Consider the following 26,527-nt stretch of genomic DNA (forward strand, 5'->3'; position numbering starts at 1 on the left):
GCCTTGCACTTGCTAGGCAAGTGCTCTACCACTGAGCTAAATCCCCAACTCCTAGTTTGATTATTTCTATATAGGCCTTACACCTATATAAGTATGTTACAAGCTACTGGAGCATAGACTTTTGACAGGTCTTCTCCAGGGAACACCATTCAGCCCAAGATATTTCAACGTTTAATCCCTGCACATAAACGATTATCTTAACAGAATCTGGAACTTAGAACTAATTAGAAGGAAATTTATAGTAAGAAGCAAATGTGTATTTCCTCAAGTAAGTGCTGAGGTGGAAGTGTGGGGGTGAATTGGGGATGCTTGAGCCTCTTGGTCACGTCGACGCACACGTGCAGCCTGCTGCGGGCCAGCTGTGTGACCCCCGGCACTGAAGGGCACTGCTGGTGGTAACATCGTGTCCTAAGTGATGGTTGGCTCTCGGTAAACAATATAATCTTCCTTCACTTTACACGCTAATCTCATTCCTGGAAACCTCAGCATTTTTAAAGAGCTTCTGAGAAATACTTTGTTTATATGTAAAGCAGAGCCCAGCTTTTACCTACCTAAAGCTCTGATGAAGCATTTAGCAATGAGGCAGGGTATGGGGGCAGCTGTTCTCCAGAGGACAGTCCTCACTCCCGCCAAACTAATGTCAGTGGGACAAAAATACCATTCAAATTGCTAAAATGGTTCTCACTTATAAGGAATCACGGATAGAGAGAAGGCTTCAAATAGTCCCAAGGAACAATGATAACCATGAACCTGAAACGTGAGTCAGAGGGACACTGCGATGGCGGACCAGGTCCACCGGAAGTGAATCAGAGGGGGCACTGTGATGATGGGACCATGTCCACCGGAAGTGAGTCAGAGGGGGCACTGTGATGAAGAGACCACGTCCACTGGACCATGAGTCAGAGGGACACTGCGATGGCGGACCAGGTCCACCGGAAGTGAATCAGAGGGGGCACTGTGATGATGGGACCACGTTCACCGCAAGTGAGTCAGAGGGGGCACTGTGATGAAGAGACCACGTCCACTGGACCATGAGTCAGAGGGACACTGTGATGGCGGGCCAGGTCCACCGGAAGTGAATCAGAGGGGGCACTGTGATGATGGGACAACATCCACCGGAAGTGAGTCAGAGAGTGCACTGTAATAATGAGACCAGGTCCACTGGAATGAATCAGAAGGGGCACTGGATGACGGACCAGGTCCACTGGAACGTGAGTCAGAGGAACACTGTAATGATGGGCCAGGTCCACTGGAAGTGAGTCAGAGGGACACTGCTGACAGGCCAGATCCACTGGAAGTGAGTCAAAGGGACACTGTGATGACGGACCACCCCAGATCCACACCCTAGCTGAAACTTGCTTACCCAGACAGTAGCCAGAGTGTTCCCTTTATGTCCAATACCTCGGTAGAACTTAAAGTCCCAACTCTCCCCATCATAGGATAGCTCTATGGCACAGCATAGTGCCCAGCGCACAGCAGGACCTGGGATAGTCGGGAGGGGTCGGATGGCTAGATATTTCTATATTCATTCACTGACATCTTCATTTGATCTGAGCTATGGAACTATGAGTCAGACATTGTGCTGATCCCCCAAAAGCCCCATCCACCACAGGGTAGTCCTGACTTCTAACTGTGGGGAGTTTAGTGACGGAGAGAGTACTGTTGGATGCTATGGGAGCACAAACAGAGGATCCTCTACCTGGGATGTGATGTCAGATAGAGTAAAGGAATGGTTAGAGACCAAGTGTGAGGAGGGAGTGAGTGACTGGTGGCGGGGGGGGTAGTGCTATACTACTATGGCAGCTCTTCCCTTCTTGACAGGGACGGAAGTGGGTGGAAATCAGTGTGTGAGAGAGAAACATGCACCCCATTTTTCTTCTTTAATTATTGTTACATGTATATATGAGTATGAATGTGCACCCATATGTATTTAACTTATGGAGTTCACTTGACTTTGTTCTTGTGTACATGCGTCCACTTGAGACTCTACATCCATGTTGTGGAGGCTGATCCTGGGAGCGGGGAGACTAACTATTCTTCTTCAGCAGTCACTGACTACCTACAGCTCTCCACCCAGGTTTGGGACCACATGAGATTTCTCCTGTTGGTAATTGGCATGTCAGCTGATGTCATTACATTGGTCTTGTCTGGCCAGCCATATTGTTAAGAGTTCATGAACGGTTGGGGATTTAGCTCAGTTGTAGAGCTCTTGCCTAGCAAGTGCAAGGCCCTGGGTTCGGTCCTCAGCTCTGGAAAAAAAAAAAAAAAAAAAAGAGTTCGTGAACAATTTCTCCTTGACATGCCCAGAAGATGCTGTCTAACAGCAGATGTCCTGGGCCTCCATCAGGCTGAAGGTTTGAGGGAGATGACATTCTTGGGAGTCACAGGAAGCTGTTATCCCCCCTAAAGGTTCCTGGGTCCCTCTCACCTGAAAAGATGCTGGTCTGATGTATTGTCTCCTCTAGCAGTTCTTCCAATGGGAGGAAATGGTCCCCCTTTGTGTGACCCAGCCTCCTCCCTGTCCTGTCTCCAGCTGCTCATGTTTCTAGCCAAGTCCCCTGCCATGGATGTTCTCATCCAAGCCCAACCTTCTAACAAGAAACTCTGGATTCTTGTCACAACCTGTGGATAGAGACATGATTCAGTACACTCTCCATGTCAACAAAGAGGAATTAAATTAACCCAAAGGCTTCTGAGTGGGGTCCAGGGCCCCAATAAGACATCTTTGTACTAAGGGTTGGAAGAAAATTTTGATGGAGGGTGCAAATGGGGGAAATGTGGTCCCTCTGTGTGTCTGAAGACAGCATAAACACTTCCAGGCATTAGTTCTAGCCAGAGAAAGAGGCTAACTGGTTGTCTGGATCCAAAGGCTGCCAGCAGTAATAAGAAAAACCTTTAAAAGTGTTTTTCCCATCTGTTTAATTTCTTATGCTAAAAAGGAGGAAAAATATAAATAAAGGATTCAAAGAAATGTCACATGCAATTGCCTCCACCAGGGAAAATGACCAAGACTGCACTTCATTAGGAAGGTTCTCAAGAGGCTGCTGCCTGCTGGGGGGCTGCCATCCTGCTGGGAGTTCTCAGACTTCTGAGTTTCCAAATTGAGTTGCTCAAGATCAACTTTGGCTGAAACTTTCTTTGCCTCAGCAGTCATATTAGGCCACATCCAGGGCATCCATCCCTAGGCATGGACAATCTCTTTGTCCAAAGATGAAGTTAGGTTTCATCCATAGCACCATCTTTTCAGAACTGTCTAAGCCGTCCGTGTGTGGTTTACCTTCCTCACTGCTGTGAGAGATAGCCCCCAAGAAATAGCTTAAAGGAGGAAGTGTTTATTTTAGCTGGGGGTTTGGGGGAATACAGTAAGGAAGGCAAGGTGGTGGGCATGGCCCTCAGGCATGGCGGCAGGAGTGTGCGGCTGCTTGTCTACATCCGGGTAGAACAGGAAGCAGGAATGCTGATGTTCTATAGGTTTTCTCTGGCTTTCCATTTCATTCAGTCTGGCACTTTAACTGAGGGACCAGGCCACCCACATTCAAGGTGCCTTTGCTCAGTTAAACTCTAGAATGCCCCAAAGGTGTGTCTCCTGGGTGAGTCTCAATCCAGTTCCCCTAGCAACACCCTGGTTTGTATGACTTGTATGGCATAGTTTTTCTAGATGTTTCCTCTATTCTCATTCTCTTTTGTCCAAGAGGTAGAGCGGGTTGTGTGTCTTCATCTCAGCAAGATGCTGATCTGTATCTTGGGGTCACGTTGTCCTGTCTCTACAGTTATTCCACTTCTTGGGATCCTCTACCTCAGCTTCCTCCCTCTCTCTGGCTTTATTTTAACACCTTGAACTTGCTCAGTGGACAAAGCTATTTGATTGGAGGCTGGAGAGATGGCTCAGTGGTTAAGAATACTTGCTGCTCTCCCAGAGGACCCAGGGAGAGGCATTCATGTGGTGGCTCACAACCATCTGTAACTCCAGGTCCAGAGGACCTGATGCCTTCTCCTAGTCTCCATGGTAAATAAACATACATGTACTCACATGATTCATAGACATACATGCAAGCAGCTCTTTTAGGTAAATGCTATTTTGCTTTACGTCTCAAAACCACCCTCTATCTTACATGCAGGGTAATGTTCTACGCCACACTCACACATTGATTACACGTGCTCCTACCATATATTTTACATCCACCACCTTCTTTGTTATCCCAGAACCAAGCCCAGATCACGTCCTTATTGTCGAGTACTGGGGACACATCATGTTCATGTAAACATGTGTGTTCCCTGTTCCAGATGCTGCGTTCATGCCTTACATACACTGTACACATCAACTGTACGAGGGACCTTCTGTTATTCTCCACCCTCCCCACCCGGGAAACTGAGTCTCAGTAAAGTGACTTACCCAAGATGGGCAAGAATCACAAGAGGTCAGCTGACCCCTGAGACTTGAGCTTTGAACCACAACAGCTGGGGCACTGCAGTTGTCCTCAAATCAACCCCACACTGTTGCCAGAGGGTTCTTTCTAAATTATCATCAGGACTCTCTGTCTTCCTCCACTCAGCTCTTCCTTCAAGCATCAAGTTCAGGTATTCAAGTTCCAGTTCAAACAGGAAAGTTTTACCTTTCCTTTGAGAGGCAGCCCCTCCTCATCTCTATTGAAATCTCTTCCCCTTGGTGTGTTTTGCTGTCATACTAATTGGGGCAGTTATCCACTTGAGCTTTGGTTGTGCTTAGTGTGGCTGACCCATAAGACTGCACGCCTGTCACGTATACTCTTGGAGTCACTGATATGTTTATTTTGCAGCCTTCCAAACACGAAGGCCCTGCATGAAGAGAGCGTGCAAATTAAGGGTAGTATCAAGTGCCATTACAGACTCCCCAAGAATTGGTGTCACACAGCACAGGTTGATTTCTCAGTTCAGGGGTGGGCCCAAAGAGGTCTCTACCACCTAGCAGCCACCAGCTGGTGGCAGTGTCACCACCAACACTTACAACTCTGACTGATTTTCACACTGTACTTGTAGAAGCAGAGAATGGTGAGGAGAATTTTCTGGTCCGTCATGGAAAGGGAGTAGTCAGTCGGTGAGAATGTAGTCTGTAGCCTTTGAAACAAACAGAGTAAGAAATATACACCTTGTGTTGTGGAAAGAAGAAACAGTTTGGAGAACAGCTGACCAGCCTGCATTTGGGAATAGGTACATTCACAGATAAACATATTGGGACATTTATTAGGGGAACAGACTAGGGAAGTGATGGTCATCTCCATGGAAACTACACAGACATCAAGGTAGCAGATGCTGTCTACTGGTGAGAGGAAGCTGTATTAGAATGTTGCTTTTAACAACCAAGGGCTGTGGGTATAGTTCAGTGGTAGAGCACTTTCTCAAACTGTGTGAGGTCCTAGGCTGAATGCCTCACACTGCAAACAAACAGCAATACAATACGATACAACACAACACAACACAATGATACAAAGTCTAAAGAATTAGGAAATCTCTGTGCAGTTAGTATCTGCCTGTGGACTGACACAGATAAGCATCCAGTCCTCAGGGGGCATCTCCCCTTATTCCTGGAATGTCCACAGGGTTGGGTGGTCCTCTACAATGGTTTGCTTGCACTCACCGAGCTATGACAAATTACAGATCACGTGAATTTAGTTATGTGAGTGGTTGGTCTGTATGATCAACATGGACTTCTTCAAAGTGGACACATAGCTTTCAGTAAGGCTGTAGAGGTGTGGTTGTTACAGCAATACCAACAACAGTCATGAACCGTTGAAAAGTCTGAATGCATATTGCTACTTGTACTACCAATGTGGTTCAAAGCCATTTTGACCTACAAAATGTCTTAAAACATGTTATTTAGAACATGAAGGTGAATGTCTCTATTTTGAATGCTGTCTCAGCCCAGTGCCTTTCAAAAGTCACTACAAATTTGATGATAAACGTCTGGAAGCCCCTGTTGGGGTTCCTGACGTAACAGTGAACGGAAACAGCTACAGACTACAGACAGAAGCCTTGTTGTTCACAATGTAGTGACAACAGTTGTGAAATAATGGCCGGAACACAAATTGCTGGGTAAACCAAGATGTAGCCTTTGTCAGCAAATCCTGTTGGAAGACTCCTTGAACACATCACGGAGCAGCTGAGAGTCATGGGCCCCTAACATGGTTCGGTTTACAGAACCTGCCAATTCTGCTCAGGAACAGAACGATCGAGAGCCACTCTCTCCAAGCCACTAACAGAGATGCCCTGGAGAAGGTATTTCCAACGTTAAGCGATCTCTGTAGCAAGAACAGATTCACTGAGAAAGTGTTAGTGTCATCCATGATGCTGCCGTGAAGTTGACCAGAATATTCACAAAATGAGTCCCTGATTGCCCCACAGAGGTGGGACGAAGGGTGACTTATTCACTGCCCCCTCCACAGGCAAACTGTTCTAAAGCTTTCACTGGAGGGTACAAACTTCCAGAGGATGATGGCGATGAATCAAACTTTCAGAACAAAGTGAAGTCAAAAGAAGCTGTGAGCACCTGTGAGTCTTTGGAGTCTTCTGGAATGGAAGTAGACGTCACGGGAAGGGTGTGTCCCATCTTCTGCATGACCATTCAAAGTTACTTAAAAGGATTGTCCTTAGAGACCAGGCGTTCAATTCCTTTGACAATGACATGATCAGTGTTACAAATTTCCAGACTTTCTGTGATATGTGACCATCACCAACTTGTTAACTGGGGGATATTTGTAAAGTGTGTGTGTGTGTGTGTGTGTGTGTGTGTGTGTGTGTGTGTGTGTGTGCGCGTGCACCTATGTGAGGTCCTAGGCTGAATGCCAAACACTGCAAATAAACAATAATACTGATAAACAATCTATTTACTGAAATTATTTTAAAGTGGGGATGCTCTCTGACTGGGTTGTGAGAGAATTTACTAACTAGAGAAGAGAAACTCACTAATTTTACTTAAAAAGACATTGTGGAAGGTAGAACAGACATCTATATATATATATATATATATATACATATATATATATATATATATATATATATATATATATATAGATCTCCCTCCCTCCCTCCCTGCCTCCGTCCCTCCCCCTGTGGCAGTAAAATTTCTTAACTGCGGTAGCCAACAAAACCACATCTTTAAAACTAGACACTTGCTCTTTTCCAAAGTCTAAAACTGATGTCTCGGAGTCCGGGAGATGGCTCTGCAGTTAAGGAGCTCCAGTGCAAGCATGAAGATCAGAGTTCTGATGCTCAGGAACCACATCAATGCTGGGTGAGCATGGAAAGCTGCCTGGAACTCTAGCCTCTGAAGGTGAAGACCAGGAGTCTTCAGAGCAATCTGGCTAGCAAACCTAGTCAAATCTGTGAGCTCTGGACTCGATTGAGAGGCTGTGCCTCAGTGAGTAACATGGAAGACCGTCAGTGATTGCCAACACCAACTACAGGCCTCCTCGTGTACCACACACCTCCACATACACCGACACATGCAAAATCACACATGCTCACCCATGCACAACACACACCCAAAACTGAAAAAAGAGAAAAGAAAACCAGTAAGGCTCTTGTTAAAAACTCCCGAAGTCATTCTTTAACACTGCATCTTTCATGGCAAGTGGATGACAAGTTTTCCAAGCAGGTGACCTTGGCCCCTTCACCAAATGATGGCGATGCCACGAAGGAAATACCAGAGTGTGAGAAAAAAATGGATGCTGTGACAGGAGAACAGATTAGTCTCCAGTTGTGGCTACAGCACCCCTCAAACTTATTGCTTGAGAAAACAGTATTGGGGTGTTGACTCACAGTTCTAGGTGTCAGAGACTGAAATCCGGTTGAAGTAAAGGCGGAGGTGAGCTGTTGGGAGAACATGTTTGTGCGGGCAGCTGCATTCCCAGGCTGTGGCTTCTCCAACCTGCCTCAAAGCACGTGGTTCCAGCTTCTGCTGCCATCCCTGATCTCCCTCCCTTGTTCTTATGCCTTGTTGTTTGGTTGGATTCTCATAGACTGTTCTGGAAATCTCTGTCTCGATTGCCGCCATGAAATCACATTGATGAAATCCTCCTTCTGAGGTGACATGTACAGGGATTCCTAGAATCCGGGTGTAGACATCTTTGAACACTATTGTGCCAACAGTAGGTTCAGTAATCTGTGTCTTGGGTCCCTGACATGATGTTTCTGATGGTGTCCCATGTTGCCTGTCCTTGAAGTCCCAGAGGAGACATGCTACTTTTAGCAGAGGAGCCATGTGTCTGACGAGAGTGGGGTCGCACAGAGCCTTCCACGCAGCCGTTGTCAGATGACAGCTCATGTCCCTGAGTGGGCTGTGAGCTCCTCTTCCCACAGTTGTCACTGCCTGTCACTTGGTGACTCTCCCTTGGAGACTTGCACATTGTGTGGTAAATGTCTAGTCCTTACTAAATAAATAGAAAATGCAGGAAATCGATGCTTGAAAGTATTACAGTTGGAGCGCAGAAGCAAACTCAGGGTTACTGTTCGTTAAAGACATAGTGCAGATAAAACCCCAAAAACTGTCTGTCAGCTATCTGTTTCTGAAATACGAAGAGAGCTGTGGGTAGATGTGTGTGGAAGTCGTTGCTCATTTTACCTTCCCAGGTCTCTGGTGACCCTGTTTATATGATGTCTGCTGCCAGGCCTGTCTCAGTGGGAGGGGCTCCACTCTGCTGTTTCTCTGAATGTCTTCATCTATTGCCCTGAGGATATATTGATGCTGGAATGATAGCTGGAGAGGATCCGGAGTTATGACCATAACGGTCTGAGTTCCCTTAAGATCCACAGAGAATGGAGTTGTGGCTTAGTTGATAAGGACAGAGTCCAGTCTCCCAGGGACATGTCACCTGGCAGCTGACCTCCCAGGTATTAGTGGTCCTGGAAGCAGTCCAAGTTGCCGCCTGAAGAGACCCTGTGTAAAGAGGCTCTTCACTTTCCCACTGTTTCTCCTGCTCCTCTGTCCCACGTGGACTTTTCCCTCCCCCGACTCTTCAATGACCCAATACCACACCTCTTGAGGTCATTGGCCAACTTTAGCTTAATGTCTTTTCAAGGTTGCTTTCCTAAACTCGGGTTCTATGCCCACCAGCATAGAGTCCCTGAGCAGAGACCCATGGCATCCCTGTCCTTGGCTCTGTGTTCTGGTTTCTGGTTTCTATTTCCTCTTCCCTTCGCATTCTTCCTCCACTGTGAACTTCGCTTATGACACTTATTTTTCTCAACTGCCTCGTCCAAGATTTCCGTGGGGATCCAAATGTGGTCTTCATAACTGCGGTGAGCTTTAAACAAATACTCATAGTGGCGTTACAATAATGCCTACCAGAAACAGCTCCATGGGAATGGCTGAGCACTCGGAGGGAACGAGAGTGTGGTTTCCAGCATAAGTCTCTTAAGTGCATAAGTATCTCAGCAAGTGGCAGGAGAACCCCAACTGTTTATTTTACTTCTCACTCAAATCAACTTGAGGACTTCTTGCCTATAAACCATGAAGATGTGATTAATGTGGCCATTTTGAGGGCTTTCCTATTATAAAATCCACTGTTCTCCTGGTGGTTCAATATTGTGCTATTTTGAAATTGTAGGTGAAAAGCTTGATGAATTCCCAACATTCCTCTGCACAGCAGCTGCGTTTTGTCAGCTTGGGAATGGCAACTGGTCAGGACACTTGGGAAAACTACAACACACTGGTCTTGAGCACGTGTTGTCTGTCTGCTATGGCATGATCTGTGGCTGGCAGCTGGAGATGCCAGGACGGTAGGAAGACGACATCTTGTATCAGTTACATTCCTGTTGCTGTGATAAAACACCACGACCAAAAACAACTTAAGGAAGTTTATTTTGATTCCATAATGGCAATGAAGACATGGTGGAAGACAGGAAGAGAGAAAGCTGAGGTTGTGTTTCAGCCACACCTGGAGCAGAGAGAGCAAGGGGAAAGGAAACAAAGCTTTCCAGTCTCAAAGCCCGCAGCAAAGCTCCTCCAGCTGAAGTTTCTGTAACCTCCACAAACAGACTATGACTGAGAACCAAGTGTTCACATACCCACGCCTGTGGTATTGTGTTATGGGTGATTCTCAGGGACAGTGATCCCAAAAGTATGTGATTAGGAGGCTCAGGTCATACATTAGCCAGTTTCCATGGTTTCTAACTGTAGCCTGCTTTGGAACCCAGAAGGCAGGTCATTCTCAGCTCAGTGTTCTTTGTTCTTGTAACTTAGTGCTCTTCCGGCTCTCTGTATGTGGTGATGGATGGACGGGTTTGGGGATTCATGGTTGTTTTCTCTTGTTTAACTTTTTTGAAATTCATTTATTTTTATTTTATTATATGAGTGTTTTGCCTATGTGTATGTCTGTGTACCTTGTGTAGAGATCAGAAGAGGAGAATCAAATCCTTTGGAACTGGAGTTATACACAGTTGTGAGCTGCCATGTGGGTGTTGGGATTTGAACCAGGATCCCCTGGAAGAGCATACAGTTCACTTAATCTCTAAACCCTCTCTCCATCCCTTTGTCATCTCTTTAAATATTATTTTTCCCACACTGTTTCTGTTCTCTGTCTGAAATTCTGCCCCGACAATGTGTTAGGTCAGGACTTCTGAAAGTCTCCAAATACACATCTCCTTTTGGGTCCCTCCAAGGGGCAGATGTCTCCTGGGTGTTGTCTGTGGTAGTTTGGGATTTGCATGAGGGGTCTCCTTGTTCATCCTCTGCCCTGTCTGTCTTTGGTGCCTGCATGACCCACAGAGACTTGAACCACCATGACTGACCTCCTGGGCATCTCTGTCTCAGCATATTCTCTGAATTAATGTGTTCTAAGTTTCTGATCTAAAAATTCCTGTGTTTGCTTTCTTCTTTAAAGAATTTGTTTTGTTTTTTATGTTACATGTGTATGTTTATGTGAGTGTACATCATGTGTGCGAGGGTGCCCAAGGAGCCAGAGAGGTGTCAGATCCCCTGGAGCTGAAGTTACAGGCAGTTGAGAGCCTCTTCTCATGGGTGCAGGAAGTGACTTCAGGTTCCCCAGGACGTACTCTTTTTTTTTTTTTTTTTTTTTTTTTTTTTTTTGGTTCTTTTTTTCAGAGCTGGGGACCGAACCCAGGGCCTTGCGCTTCCTAGGTAAGCGCTCTACCACTGAGCTAAATCCCCAGCCCCCCAGGACGTACTCTTAACTGCTGAGCTGTTTCTCCAGGTGCCCCCAGGATTTATCTCTTTTGATGTTCAGCTTCAGTTGAAAGTTTTTTTTTAATGTTGTTGCAACCAATTTTAGTGCTTTTGGGAATGGCGTCATCATATCATAGGGTAAGCCAACAAACTATTTCATTGTCTGGATGGCAAGGCCACTAGAGTTAAGATTTGGCTCATTTCCTTTTAAATGAATGGATCTGAGGTGTTTCTGTTGTTCCTAGCATTCCTCTTGTTCTTATGTTCCTGTTGTTTTAGGTCCTTAGGACAACCCACTGATGACATGCTCTAGGACTAGACTGGGTTAATAATACTGGGCCTTAGGATCTCATTAGAAATTTACTACCCAGACTGTAGGGACCTATTCATGTGTCTGGGTCTTCTCCTGGGGCCCAGAAGCCCTCTGTTCATGGGACACTGATACACACACGTCCAGAAGTGTGTCTAGGGAGCACATTGTCTGACTTCAAGTGTGCCTGGCCTGTCACCTACCTCTTTGTCTTAATATGTTGGGTTAATTTCTCTACCTGATTGTAAGGTAAATCCTTTGGAATTATAAAACAAATATTTTTCAAATTTGTGAGAAACAGTTGTCAGTTAAAAGCATCACAATTTGTGAAAGCTAAAAGGGTAGCTAGACTGTGGTGTGTTGGGAAGACTCCAGGAACTAGTAAAAACTTTCCACATTCTTGAGTTGAAGAATTCTGGGAAAATCTAAAGTGTCAACCCAGGAGGGTTTTAAGTTCCTACTGTGTATCGCTGCACATTAATGACAGTGTTGAAAATGGAGCTAGGCAGATGCTAAATTTAAATGCTCTGAACGGTTTGGCAATTTCTTAGAAAACTAAATATATCTTACCTTACAACTTAGCAATTGTACTTCTGAGCCCTTACTGAACAGAGCTGAGAGCTGTGCTCATGCAAAAACCCACAAAATGAAGTGTTATTCATAGTTTCTAGATCTTAGAAGCAACCCAGTAGGTGAATGACTAAATACAAACTGGCCCTCCAGACACTGGAGTGTCCTTTGCAGGTGACACAAAACAGCACAGAGGCGTGCTCCTCGGTCACCACGGGGCGGGGGTCAGTCTGCAAAGGCCACCCACCATGTAACTCTAACCCACGACTCTCGGGAAAACACCCAAGTGTGGAAACAGGAGAAGGGCCGGTAGACAGCAGCTAGAGAGAGAAGGCAAGAAGGGCATGTGTGGAAGGTTTTTAAGATTGTGCCACCACTCCTTGGGTCGCAGCAATGCTGGCTGCGTCATGTCTGTCCAGACAGAATGCACAGCAGTATGCATGAACCTGTGTGTGTTTGGATGATAGTGATCTGCCAGCGTAGGTTCACTGATTGGAACAAACACACCAGCCTTCGGGGTGTTGAAAGGCATGCATGCCATCTGGAGGTGGAGGACGTATAAGTACAATATTCATAGTGCTTCCTACTTCACTCTTCTGTGTGGATCTAAGATTGTTATCTAAAAGTTTATTAATTTAAACAGTTTAAGTTTATTGATTATAAAGAGCTTGCAGATTGTATTGAGGTTGTATTGCCATTGTCAGAGTATCTGCCATCAACTGGGAAAAAATACTCTAGGGCCTTAAGAAAGTACCTGCCCCAATCATGTCTCTGGCTCTCTGGAAGGGTCCGAGAGTGACAGAGACAAGAGCATTGCCATCTGGAGCTTGGGAATGAGTAATGAAGTAAAGACCCAGGACATCATCACCACTGTGGAGTGAGAAGTTGGGGTGTGGTGGGGTGGGGGTGGGTGTCTAGAGATCAGTGCACAGCAGCTGAGATGGGGGAGTTGGCTGGGCAAATGCCTACACCTCAGAAACCCCTGAAAAGAGCTGAGAAGCCAGGCAGGGAGGTGTACACCTATACTCCTAGCCTGTGGAGGCTCAGACAGGAGGTTGGTGAATTTAAGCCATCCTGGGCTATATGGTGTTTATCTCTCTCTTGAAGAGAGAGAGGCGGGGAGAGAGAGAGAGAGAGGGAGGGAGGGAGAGAAGGAGGGAGGGAAAGAGGGAGAGAAGGACAAAGGGAGCAAGAGGAGGGAAAGAAAAAGATGAGGGCATAAGAATACACACACACACACACAGAGATACACACACATACACACACAGATACACACACAGACACACAGACACATACACACATGTACACATAAAGAGCAGAAAGAAGAGGGGGGGAAGAAGACGGAAAAAAGAATCAGAGGCGAAGGGAAGAGGCTGTGAAGGAAGTTGACAGATGTTATTTCTGACACTGCTTCTCTGTGAAAAGCAGGCTCTACCTGTAGACACACTAGCATATGCAGATGCAGGTACTATACCAGTGTGGTATAGAGAGACTGGCAGGGGTAGAGTGGTGTGCTGGTAGCCAGAATGCACAGGAACGGTTGTGTGTCTGTGCATGCGTGTGTAAATGTGTAATTCTTGTCTGTTCTGCTTTCGCACAGATGATCAGGGCAGCTCGCCATGATGGAAGGACAAGTAGCTGCCGATAAACACACTCCCTCTCCACAGCTTGTGGAGTTCACTTCGCTAACTCAGGCCCTGCTGGGAACAAAACCGTTTTCCAGCACTCTCACCCCCTCCCCCATCACTCAGCTGTGCCTGGGGGAGCCCAGCACCACGGGAAACGCCCAGTGTGGTTTCTGGCAAGTTCATGTGTGTTCATTTGAGTCTGTCTGCAGGTGGCTTTCCCTGCCCACAGTGCCACTGCCGAAGGCAGGTTCTAGTTTGCCACTGTTGGTCTGTGACACTCACTTCCTCCATATGTTGCTGGAGGTCTTTGGTGAGAAGAATGTGCTGCCTGTGGCTTCCTGAGAGGGTCAACAACAGAAAATAGGATGGTGTTGGACTCTAAGAATGGTGTTCCTGTGCCCCCCCAACCCCGCCCCCAGCTCTGCCTTCCTGGATTGGAACCCGTTTCCTGCTATTGCATAAGCTACTAAGAAATGAGGATAGGAAGGGCACTGCAGCCATTGGGGACACTTGTGCCCCGAGGCTGCACAGGGGGAGAGTGCCTAAGTGAAAACAGGCCATTTGCACACTGGGGATTAAAATCAACTGGATATGGGAAAAACTCAACACAGGGTTCAAGCCAGAACCCCCATCCCCACCCCAAAAGAACCAGAGCAGCACCTTTTAAGTTTAACAGGGACTTAAAAGGCTATTTCTTAAAACTTCTGGTACTAATAGTTGGTTTAAAGGCATTAATTTAAAAGCTCTTTGTTTAGTTAAAATGTAAGAAGTCTTTCAGCGCCTCCACTCTTTCCGAATTCTCTGCCTTTGAATGTAATGACATTAATTCCCTTGAAATTTGTTTTACTGAGCAGTTTTTTCAACTGAGAGGAAGAACAAAGGGTCACTAAGTGGCCCACATTCTGCTCCCGGGAACCTGAAAACATGACCTTACTTATAGCTCCTGTCCTGTCACAGATCTTGCTGTGTATGGTGTCAGGATCCTGGGGCTCACAGAGTCCATGGGGGTAGAAGAGAAGATTGCACTGTGGAGGTGGAAGTCCGGATGGTAAAGGCACAGAAACTGAAGGAACACTGACTGCCCTGCATCCTGACTTCGGAATGTCTCATGCCCAGAGTGATATCATGAGATGTGTACTATGGCTGAAGCCATTACATCTGTGGAAATTTGTCAGGGCAGCCATAGGGAATGGGTGCAGGCTGGAGTCCTCGTTCCTGTGGTCTCAGCGGTGGTGAAAAGTTCTTACAGGCTTGGTGGTGGGAGAGCTGGGGAAGGAGAAGGATCAGTGAGATGGGATTCGTATCTCACTCTTTATGTCCTGCACCTTGCCTGTCAGCCTAAACAGAAGTAACATACTTCCAGAATGTTAAAGCTGGTAAGGATGCGTCCACTGTGAGGTACAGAAGAGGGTAAAAGGAGGCGTTAAAGGGCTCTGTGAAGTCTGAACCATAAAGGATGTGCCCAAATATTTTAAATTGAAACCGTCTCCACAGAAAACATAAATCTTCCTTTGGCAAAAACAAGATTAAAAGTTAACAGCATGGGAGACATATCCAATTGACTGTGAATTAGTGTTCTGACACATGAGGAAACCAACAGGAGAAAAGCAATGAATTAATTACCAGAACAGGAAATACAAATGGCCGATAACAAACAAAGGATGCTTGCGTTCAAGACAGACAGTTGAAAGGAACGGGTCAGGGTGGGGTAGGGATTGACTCCCTCTTCCGGTACTGAGTCCATGGAATTAAGCAGCCATGCTACCCAGCTGCAGTGAGGTCCCTGGGAAACAACTCGATTGTTCTGTGAGTGTGAATTTGCTTGTGACATCTTGCAGAGAAACCTGGGGGAGCCTGGGAACTTGAAGCCTCCTTTATTTGCTAGGAGCTGAGCTCTAGACGCACCCTGATTAGTCTCCTGAGGCAGAAGGGTCCTCTGCATGTAAGCTGTGACAGCTCAGGTCCGGAAAGCTGGAGGACTGTGACAGGAAAATCTCTTGATTTAGAGATAATCTTTAATATGCCATTTCCTTAATGGTGAAATTAAATATACATACATGCATATATACATATATATAATACACACATAATTTAAATGTAAATAAACTTGACCTATCAGCATTTTTTTTTTTTGAGACAAGGTCTTCCCATGTAGCCAAGACTGGCCTCAAATTCCTGATTTTCTTGTTTCAATCTTTCTGGAAGTACAGAAGGTACACCAGGTTTGGCCGAACGCAAATACATCTTAGACAACCAGGTTGGCAAGATGGCTCAACAAATAAAAGTGCTTGGCCACCAAGCTTGACCACCTGAGTTCAGTCTGCAGGATCTATGCTGTGGAAGAAGACAGTTGACTCCCATAAGATATTGTCTGATCTCCACACATGTGAACATGTACACACAACACACACACACACACATACACACACATATACACACACATACACACACACACACACACACACACACACACACACACTTTTACTATAACTTCCAATTTCAGAAAGCAGAAAACAAAGACCCACTTAGAATTCAAGTCTAAAAATAAAACCATAAACTGTAGCCTCTACTAAAAGGGGTAATTGAGGAAACAACAAGAAGCATGTTTGGGGGTGCTGCATCTCACAGAGGGTTACTTAGGACATAGTCAGGGGCCCAACTTGAGGTCCCATGTCTGTGTAGGAGACAGAGTTACTCAGCACTGACTTATCTCTCTAGTGAATAGCTTCCAGTCCCTTAAAACCTTGCTGGGTTACCCTTTTATGGGTTCCAGTATGTGGCTTCTCTGTCCCAAAGCAAGTGGTTCCCTTTTGGGGCCACACAAAACTATTAGAGAAAATTTCTCTCATGTCTTAGGCAAAATCTATTCCTGTGGACTCTACCCCTTGGGAGGTAAAATCCACTGTTCCACAACAGGTGTGCATTCAGAACACAAAGATGACTAGTCTATGCCTCTAACTTTTTATTGTCTAAAAACATAGGGAGATTCATACAGAAATGCAGTCTTGTGAGCATTGTGTGGGAATGTCACTAGGATGTGTCAAAATGGCTGTGGACCTGAACTTTGAAAACTGCCTTTAAGAATCTAAAAGAAATGTCAGAAAGACACAAGGCCGGGCCCACATCATGCCGTGAGCATCTTTCTGAGCATCAGGGAGAAGGAGTCTTCCTGGGATAGAGTTCATAATTAATGAGCAATGTTATCAGACTGGAACACAGACGTGCAAAAGGGAACTGGATGCCTGGCTAAAACCTGATAGGTCAGAAGACAAGAGGAGCTGAACGTCTCCCTATGAATGGCATTGCATATTTTATAAGGGAGTAACAATGCCCGCTGATCAGTGACAGAGTTGGATCATGGCAAGACCTGACGCTGATGTCATGGTCAGCCTGACTCACAGAGGGAGCTGACAGCAGACTTTCCTTACTGGATTGATGTTTATTGGTTGGTTTCTTCTTTTACCTGCTTCAGAAATGACAGATGGACAGGAAAGGGTTTCACACCCAATTTTAGAGAGACTCTTGGTTAATGACGGTTGTTCAAGTGATCTGAGAAGTGATACATCATTGTGAGCAAACGCAAAGGAGAAGGAAGAAGAACATCTCTCAAGTTCCCATGGCTACTAGAGGATCAGGATGTCAACGCAGGCTTTAGACTCCACCATTCTCTGAAAGACCACAATGACTTCAAAGTACTAAAGCTACTTAAGACTGGTGTCAGCCAGTCAAGGTAGACTTTCTTAAAGTCCTTTCTCCTGTCCCTAATGTTACTATTTTACCCACAAACACTTCCTAATATGGCTCCCACCATGATGCCTTCCTTGCCTCTTCACCAATCCCTTCTTCACCTACCCCATCCTTTTTCCCAGTTATGAGTTGTCACCTAAGCCCAGCTTCTCCTAAGTGGAAAACTACATCTTCAGACAGCCCTTCCCACAGAGCAGATTTGGTTTCTCACCATGGATGATGGAAAATAATTATTTCACAAGCTTCCCTCCATCATTCCCCAGACCCCCAAGGGCTACGATATGTTTGTTCTTTTTTTTTCCCCTTTATTGAATTAAAATCAATTTTGTCTGTAAGATTGCACAACCCCCCTTGACATTTGGGGGGATCTGGTGGAGAAAGATTGAAGGCAGATTAAAACCTGCGGGCACAGAGTGGTACCCTCGTCTATGAGGCTTTTGCTATCGATTGTACAAAGTCAACCCTATGGGTTGCAGACAGGAGACTATGCTGCAAGGAAGCTGTGTACTGTTTGCCAGAGACTAGAGTGCATGATTTGAAAAGCCACAGAATTTTAATTTCTGTACTTAGCATTGTGAAAACTGGTAACAGGAGAGTATATGTCTAGCTCATGTCATCTGGATCCCCCTGTAGCCACAGAGTAAAACACCCCAACCCAGTCACTATAGTGCAATGGCTAACTCAGGGTGAATGGTTTCCATGTCTTTATGCTGTCCAATGATTTAACCTTTTAGCTGCCTAAGTCAGCTCATGGCGACCACCTGGCTCTTTTGACCTTGATGGCTATCCCCTTGAACTTGCCTTGCTCTAACTAAGGGAAGAAAAACTGGAGAACGGATTGGCAAGGATGTAACCTCAGTTCTGTCCTTAACATTTCAAATACACAAGGACTCTTTCCAGAATGTCCCTAACTTGGTGCCCACTTGAGAAATTTGTTCTCCAAAACTCAAACCCTCAGTAATTGGTAAAAACGCATTGTAAGAGTTTTCAATATTTTCGAAGCTGAAAATACGCCCATATAGTTAAAACGATCCCAGAGGGATCTGGAACGAGGACCGGCCAGGCTGGATGAGAGGCAGTCCAGAGCTGAAGGCCCAGCACGGGGGAGAGGGTGCCAATGTCAAATTACTGGATGGGATTTCTGAGCAAGATTCAAATATTTTAGGCCTCCAGCAGTTGGATTATTTTAGCAGGGGCACCGCAGCGTTAAGACAATCATTTGTTTTCTTGAAACACAAATTAAGGAATTGTGTGGCTTCGTGTTTACTTTCCCATTAAGATTTTAACATTTTTCTCAAGAGCAATTTACATCGATTATGGGGGTCTATGAGGCAGGGACCTTTGTGTTCAAGGTCGGTAGTCTCAAGGACCCAAAGAAGGGCTAGTCATTGGCCCATGGTCTCCAACCTCAGATGGTTCCCATGTCTATAAGTTGTAAACCAGGAGACATTAAGGGGAAGAAAGCAGGGCTCACTTAGAAAGTGAGCACACAATTCTGAGTTATGGGAACAGAGAGAATACAAAGAGAACTTGAGAAACAGTGGGTGAGCTGACACTCATTTTTTGCTGTACAATAGAAAATTTGTTTTGAATTTGCTTCCAACAGATGCATAGCATGATGAGTGAGGAATTGAATGTTATTCCAGGTTCAAATTTAACTTTGGAAGTGAAATTTGGGAAGGCATGCCTCATTTCACAGGAACTAAACACGTTCCTGAATGTTCTTACATAAGCATCTCATGGCACGGATTGGACTTGATGAGCCTGTTTTGAGTCTCTGTGTGTGCTGAAAGCTGTTTTGTTCATCTATAGATGCTGTCTAATATTCTCCCCCTTCAATCATTTGTGTCTTGCACTATCTGGTTCTAACTGCTCATCTTTAAAAAGCAAAACAAAACAGTTTTCAAGAAAGCCCAAGTGGGAGACCATTGCTTGCTGTATGGCTGTAGAATAAAGCACATACCCGTTTTCTGTCAGGTCCTTCCAAATTAGACCTGATAGAAATGTCACACAAGTAAGCCACCCCTCCCTTTACACAAAGAGTTCCTTTGTGTCACCAGTCTCCTGCCATGTTCTTACGCTGTGATGTATTTACTTGTGATGCTGATGGATCTCAGTGGTGCAAGGCCACACTCCCTCAGGATAAGACAGGTCTATCCTTTGGCTAACCAGGGGTGGAGGCACATGACGCTTCCTCTTAACTCAGCCACAGCTGTTTCCACTGCTTCCAACAAGGTCTGTCTCTACCTGGGTTCTACAAATCAAAGCCTTATACCTCACAGTATTAGTCAGAGTTCTCTAAAGTAACAGAACTTATACAGATTGAATAGATGATAGATAGATGAGAGGGGGGAGGGAGGGAGGGAGGGAGGGAGGGAGAGAGAGAGAGAGAGAGAGAGAGAGAGAGAGAGAGAGAGAGAGAGAGAAAGAGAGAGAGAGAGCCATTGTTGGACTAGCTGGATCGCACCTGTAGTTTTTCAGTCCAGGAGGCTGTATGTATGTCTCAGCTGGTCTCCAGTATACATCAGAATCCCAAAGTAGGCTTTAACGTCATTGAAGGCATGGACTTGCCAGCAAGGTGAGAGCAAAGAACAAAAGCTTCCTCCTTCTGTGTCTTTATATAGACTGTCAGCAGTAGGCATGACCCAGATTAGAGCTAGGTGTTCCCACCTCAACAGATCCAGATTAGAAGTGAGTCTTCCCACTTTGAATTAGGTAAGATTCCCTCTATTTTTGGGCTTTAGTTATTTCCCGATGTAATCAAGTTAGCAACCAAGACTAGCCAGCCCGCTCACCCACTGGTTTTCCTCTGCTCTAATCCCCAGTGTCGGATCATCTTTGAGACTTATTTATGTATCTGGTCCTGGGGAATTAGACCCAGAGCCTTGCCACCTACAAGACAAGTGCTTTACCACTGAGGTAAAAGCAGCCCCTGTGACCTTAAGTGAACTCTTACCCCTGCTCTGAAGCCCTAGAAAGGTGCTTAAAGGACACCTATTTGCAAAATCATGCTTCAAAATTTCTGCAAGGCTGTCAGTCAGATACAGAGAGCTTCCAGTCTACTGTTCCTGGCCACCACTCCCTCCCTTGAGCCCCCACCACCAGTGCTGAATCTTGCTTATCAACCTGACAGTATCTGGAACCACCTAGAAGACACACTTCTGATGTCTGTGAGGGGCTTCCAGAGAGGATTAACCCAGAAGGAAGGCCTGACCTCAGAGAAGGGCAATGCCTTCCAAAAGGTGGCCAGGTATGAAGACCAAGACAAAAGCACTGTTGCTACCTGCCTTGCACTGGTCTACACTGGCCTTCGCTGGTGTCAGAATCCAGCTTCAGCCTTCCGACGTGAATGAAGACCAGAATCTCCTTAGGAACCTTACAGAGTTTCAGCAACATACTGAGATGGCAGAGGCATCCAGCTCCATAGATTGAACTGCTTCTGGAGTCTCAGCTTCTCCAGCGTGCAGATAACAGTTGTAATAAGTTTCTATTATGCAAGCAGATCTCACAAATTCCTCTCATAGCACATACATGTTGCCTTGGATCTGTTCTACCAGAGGACCCTGTCGTCTGTGGCCTCTCCACAGTGTTCAGTGCTTCCCCTATTTCACCCCCACACAAAAGAAGACACCAAGAGGGACCATCACAGGTTTAGGGATATCCTCAATGCCTTGTGTGTAGTCTGGCTGACTGCTCCATCAGTTGGGCTAACCCTCCCATAATCCCCTTCATTCTTTCCTTCAGAAGAAAAGCATGGCCTCCTTCCTAGCCACTTGCAGGGTGACCTCTGCCCATCCTGCAAGTTTTCTCTCCTCTAGAACCCTGTTCCTTCTCTGCCTGGAACCATCAGATTCTTCATTTTGCCCCCCTCAGAATCCCTGGGTGACATCCTATGTCTCACCTCTCCTCTCTCTTTGTGTGTCCAAAGTTGAGAACTTGTCTTTATCAAGAGGCAGCGCTACTGCTTGAAGAAGGGATAGGTACTTTGATCTATAGAAGTGAGGGGAAACTAGAAGGGAGACCCATAAATAAGGGTTGAGGCATGCTCTTAGAGTGTCAGAGAGAAAGAGGAGATGGAGGGGAATGTTTGGAGATAGCAGGCTTCTCCTGAAGATCAGAAGGTTTGGTGATAGCAGGCTAACACAGCCCTGGTCAGCATCCAAGGAGGAACCATGATGATGGCTCAGGCTGTAAAGTGCTGGCTGCACACCTGTGAGGACCTGAGTCTCTGGTGTTCGTGAACAGACACTGAGTGTAGCAGCACCTGCCTGTGACTTCAGTGTCAGGCAGGGAGAACTTGGTGGCCAGTCAGTCTAGCATGCACCAGATGCGTGCTCCCCACTTGGTGAAGCTTCAACAAGGTGAATCTGCCACTGGTCAACAAGAGACAGACTCTAACTCCCCTCCGGCTAAATCTGACCTTGCCTTGGGATTTTCCTTTAGCCCACAGAAGGCAGGAGATGAAATGGCTGATGGCTCAGGACAAGGATGGGCAAGGCCGTAGAGTTCCGCTGAGGGAAGCCTGGCCAAACAAAGAGGCCTTGAGAAGGTGCTGTAGGGAGTTCACTCATCAATACTGATTCTGGTGTGAAGAGATCTGAGAATTCCAGACCCCACTGAAAATCAAGACCACAGGGCATCAGAAACAAACAATGACCGTAAGCTCTGTCTCATTTTGAGCCACAGAATCCAGAGCTCAGTGACAGAGTTGCTGCAGATCCCCGTGTTTAGGAGATTTCTGTCACTTACCTAAAGAGAACTGGAACACTGTGGCTTCGCAATATTCAGAGCATTTAGTCAAGGTCATCGGCAGAGTGATTTGCTGTTTTTAATTGTGTGGATCTTAGACCATAGGAGGCCCCTCAAGTGTTCGCTGCTCTTATATTTCTCTCCCTGTAGCGGTCCTGTCTTTGCATCCTAGCATACAAGGGTGAGACCAGAGACATTTACACGGCCAGCATGTAGAAAGAGCACCCGTATGTTCTCTAACTGCTCTTTGAAGGTTTGTTTACAGAGCATTGCCTGAGACCTTCCTCGTGGCTGCTTAGCCTCCCTGGCCCTCGTGAACAGCCAGAAGTTTTCATGCTGAACTTGATTGCAACCTTGGTGCATCACTGGTAGAAAGAGGGGGACGTTGGCCCACAAAGGGCTCTTTCTCCTTCCTCCAATCAGGCAAAACCACTGGCAGTGATAGTCCCCGTTCCCTACCTACAGCTTGACAACCATCTGGACAAAAAGAAAAACACAGACCTAAAAGTTCCCCCAGAATCATTAAAATCATGCTACCAAAGATTCCAAGCCAGGCAAATAAAAGACCCTTTGTTGGTGAGGTGTTTACTGAGTTATTTCTAGAGATTGATTGGCCTCAGAAGGTGAGGAGGGATTGTGTACAAAATACCCTCCGTCAAAGTTTGTACTTAAAACCCCGATTACAAGCACAATTCATGTCATTACAGGAGACAGGAGAAGCCCGAAGGAGAAAGAGAAAATGGCCTTTAACCTTAGTTCTTGAGGAATAGCATTATTAGATTTTGGCTGCATCCATTCTTTTTCGTAGACATGAAACTATTGAGAGGCCAGAGATCCGACTTATTGCCCTCTGCTGCGTCCTATTCTGCGCTCTTCCCACATCATTAGATATCCACCTATGGTATAGTTCCATGCACCGTGTTCTTTTGTGTAAGCGTTTCATAATTTATGGAATTATACCCCATTGTTTGAGCCAGACTTGTTTCCCACCTCTGCCTTACTGTCCCCGTCACAGCAGTGAGCGCCCATCCACGACGATTTCTTAGATGAGTATATAGAAGCGGAGCTGTTGGGTCAAGCTATAACATGTTCAAGGCTTTTGATACTTCCTCTAAGATCGTGCCGCTGAATCCCACCCTGCCATCCAGAGTCCCTTTCACTAAACCCACACGGACTAGGAACCATCTCCTGATGGTTTGGTGGTCAGCAGTTGCAGTATCTTGGCTCCAGGCTACTAGAAGAAAGCTAGTATTGAAGAACAGAACAGAACGTATCCCTACGATGCAGACTGTCTCCCTGATAGCTGGGTTACTCAGGAAAGCAGGTCATTGCTTAGTTGTTTCACAGCTAGTGGCTTCTGGTGTGGTGTTGGCCTGGTCACTCAAGGGACCAATTATGGTCACAGTGTCTGGTCAGGTTGTTGGGCACTGCACTGCTCTCAGCTTACCTAGCCTCACCTCGTGCACATTTGAAACTGTGCATTTAGGGAAGGTTCCCAAACTGGTCCTGAGGTAACCTGAGGACTTGAAATTCTGTAGGATCATAAAACTGGGATACATTTTCTTTGTGGTTATTTGTCCTGAGTCTGGATAACCTTTCTGAGAAGGAATCTTGTATCAGGCTCAGAGAAAGTTGATGGCCTGTATTGAGGCATGACCACCTCCCAGATGAGAGGTGAACACACTTTGTGTCCCCTCAAGTTCACAATACAGGGCATACCCCAGTGGTTGCTCATGTGTGTAGTCTCTGAACCTTCAGAGGTCACACTTTGTGTCCCATAACATGCTCATCAACACAGGGCCTTGTCCCTGGCCCTTGGGAAGTTCAGGGTCCTCTCCCGGGATCTCTTTTCTCCCCTGAGTTCTATGCTTCTAGGACACCTCCCCTGCCCCCATCTCTTGTTTATTTTTTGTATTTGTTTTAAGTGTCTCTGCTTTCTCCTTTGAGGCCTAAACATGTGACTCAAATATTGGAATATAAATTTAGAGATGTACATAATTTCGATTGCTATGAATTTAATTGTAATAACCGATTCTGCATTCCATTCAAGCTTTTAATTTTCCCGGCAGTAAAAACTAATGTGTTCATAAATTCTGGGTCATGTCAATCTCCCTTGCCCTGCTTACTGCTTCCGGAACTTCTGCACCTTTGGAGGTGGGCAGGAGGTATTGCGTTCATTAGCTCTGGGTCACTGCCCATACACATGTTCATATTTCCTATCCCGAAGCCTTCCTGGGTCCTCTTGTATCCCTGATCACAGCATTCTCCTCCACACCTGATCAGAAAGGGAACCGTGACAGGCCAAAGTAACGATTGCGCAGAAGTCCAATTTAGGGGACCAGTGAGTTTTTCATTCCCTTTCCCAATAAGAATCTGGGAAAGGGGGGTTACTTACAGGAGCCAGGATGTCTCAGAAGCAGCAGCACTGAGAAGCCCAGCCTGACACAGACAAGACTCCTGAAAGCATGGAATCTCAGTACGGCTGAGAATCTCCTGTCTGCAGCTCAGCCTCTGCCTCCACGATCCTTCTCGTCAGAACATACCTCGTTCCCCACAGTTGTTCTCGGCTTCTGTAACCCTGGAGTCGGAGGGGTTAGCCCTTAGGAGTCTTGTAAGTTTTCCAAGTATGTGAAGTTTGTTTGCTTCCTGAGTCTTACATGCCCTCTACTTCCTCCTGAAGGGAGTGTTTGAATTTAGAGGAGGCTGTTGTGCAATGTGTGGGGTTGAGGAGGTCAGGAAGCAGGTCTGGACCAGCCTTCTCCAGCACTCACTGGTGCGTGAGCACCTGGCAAGCTCATCTGTGAGTATGTGTGTGTGGCTCATGGTAGCCGCAGGTTTTACACCATAGATTCAACAAGTTCTGTGTGGGAAATACTTGGGGAAATTTGCTTCTGTGTTGAACATTTATAGACTTGGTTACTGTAGTTGGCATTATAGTCAGTTGAGATATTCCTGTGTGTGGGAAGATGTGTACAGGTCATTGGAAACTGCTATTTCATAAAGGGGCTTCAGCATCTGTGAACCCTGGTGTCCATGGGGATCTGGGAACCGATTCCTTTGGATACTAAGAACATTGGTTCTTCCTAAAGAGCAGAACCTCATTTCCAGATTCCTCATGTCCCCTGCCCATTTCTCTCAGTCCTATTTCCACTCTACGCCACCCATCCTTAGCTACATCTCATTTTAAAATCCTCATTTTGGAATGCCCCAAACTATGGCATAGCCATTGCTAAGAAACCAAAAGGACCTCTGAAATGAAGAACACTAATTTCAGTACATCCTATCCCCAGTTCCACTTTGAAAGCCTATCCTGAACCCTTGACACTGAATCCTCTCAGAGGCTGCCTTTCTCCCCTGCAGGAATCCGTCAGTGGTGCCCTGGATAACACGGCATGATCAGAAGTGCACACCCACCAGTCTTACACTGTTCTTTGTCCCTGAATAGTCTGATTCCCATGCTGCCTCCTTGTCCCTTTCTTCATGAGCCATTTTCTGACATCGTGTCACTCAGCAGTGGCTACATGTCACTGAGCTCATGTCACTGAGCACATGCTGTTTGGTGTCATTTTCTGAACACTGACTGGATTATATTATTGTCTGGGGGCCTCTGCCACTGTGACCCCAGGGCCTGGTACATCACAGATACCCACTGATAAATTCTCCTAACAAAGTTTGAAGCTCATCAAAAATGCCTAACTTATATCCAAAGAAGATATCAGCATCTAAGACATCCACAATGCAGGCAGGCAGTCCCATTGTCCCTGACGGTGACGGTGAAGTGAGCTGGAGACAGAGTCTCCTCCTGCAGAGGGAAGCAGCTTCAACAGGTAGAGATCCTGGTGAAACTCCTCAGTACTCAAACCTCAGGTGGGCCATGCCCATGGCCTCTACTGTACTCTAGGAGATCTCCCTTGACCAAACCTGGACACATTCAGGACTGTGTCTGTGGTTGTATTGACTGCTTTCCTATTTCTGTATCAAGATGCCTGTCCAAAGCAACTCAAGGAAGAAAGGGTTTATCTGGGCTCCCAGTTTGAGGGTACCATCCAGGGGGAAGGCACGGAAGCAAGAGCTTGAGACAGCTGTCCCCACAGCATCCAGGCAGGAACAGAAAGAGTGGTGCTGGTGCTCAGTTCACTTCCTTCCTTCTGCCCATCTGGACCCCCAGGCCAGAGAACGGTGGGTGCTGTGCACATTTAGGATTCGTCTTCCTACCTCAGTCAACTCGGTCTAGAAACTCTCTTATTGACACGTCCAGAAGTTTGTCTCCTAGGTGATTCTAGATCCCACCAAGTTGACAGCATCAACTAGTAACGTAGTACTCACTGCACACAAGGCTAAACAAATCCAAGCAATCGACCCCCA

At 46.1% G+C, this 26,527-nt stretch overlaps 2 long non-coding RNA genes across 2 annotated transcripts; one reads left to right on the forward strand and one right to left on the reverse strand.

The window, feature by feature from the left end:
- The first annotated feature begins 1,128 nt into the window (after window positions 1-1,128).
- Window positions 1,129-16,092, forward strand: LOC148002535 (uncharacterized). Its single transcript, XR_015633319.1, has 2 exons — window positions 1,129-1,211; window positions 13,639-16,092. It is a non-coding gene; the product is annotated as an uncharacterized LOC148002535 (long non-coding RNA).
- LOC120095624 (uncharacterized) lies at window positions 1,862-24,726 on the reverse strand. Its single transcript, NR_190602.1, is given in 3 exon segments — window positions 1,862-2,249; window positions 2,429-2,622; window positions 24,558-24,726. It is a non-coding gene; the product is annotated as an uncharacterized LOC120095624 (long non-coding RNA).
- Window positions 24,727-26,527: the final 1,801 nt, after the last annotated feature.

Source organism: Rattus norvegicus, chromosome 11 (genome assembly GCF_021556685.1).
Source record: "Rattus norvegicus strain SHRSP/BbbUtx chromosome 11, alternate assembly SHRSP_T2T, whole genome shotgun sequence".
Taxonomy (NCBI): Eukaryota; Metazoa; Chordata; class Mammalia; order Rodentia; family Muridae; genus Rattus; species Rattus norvegicus.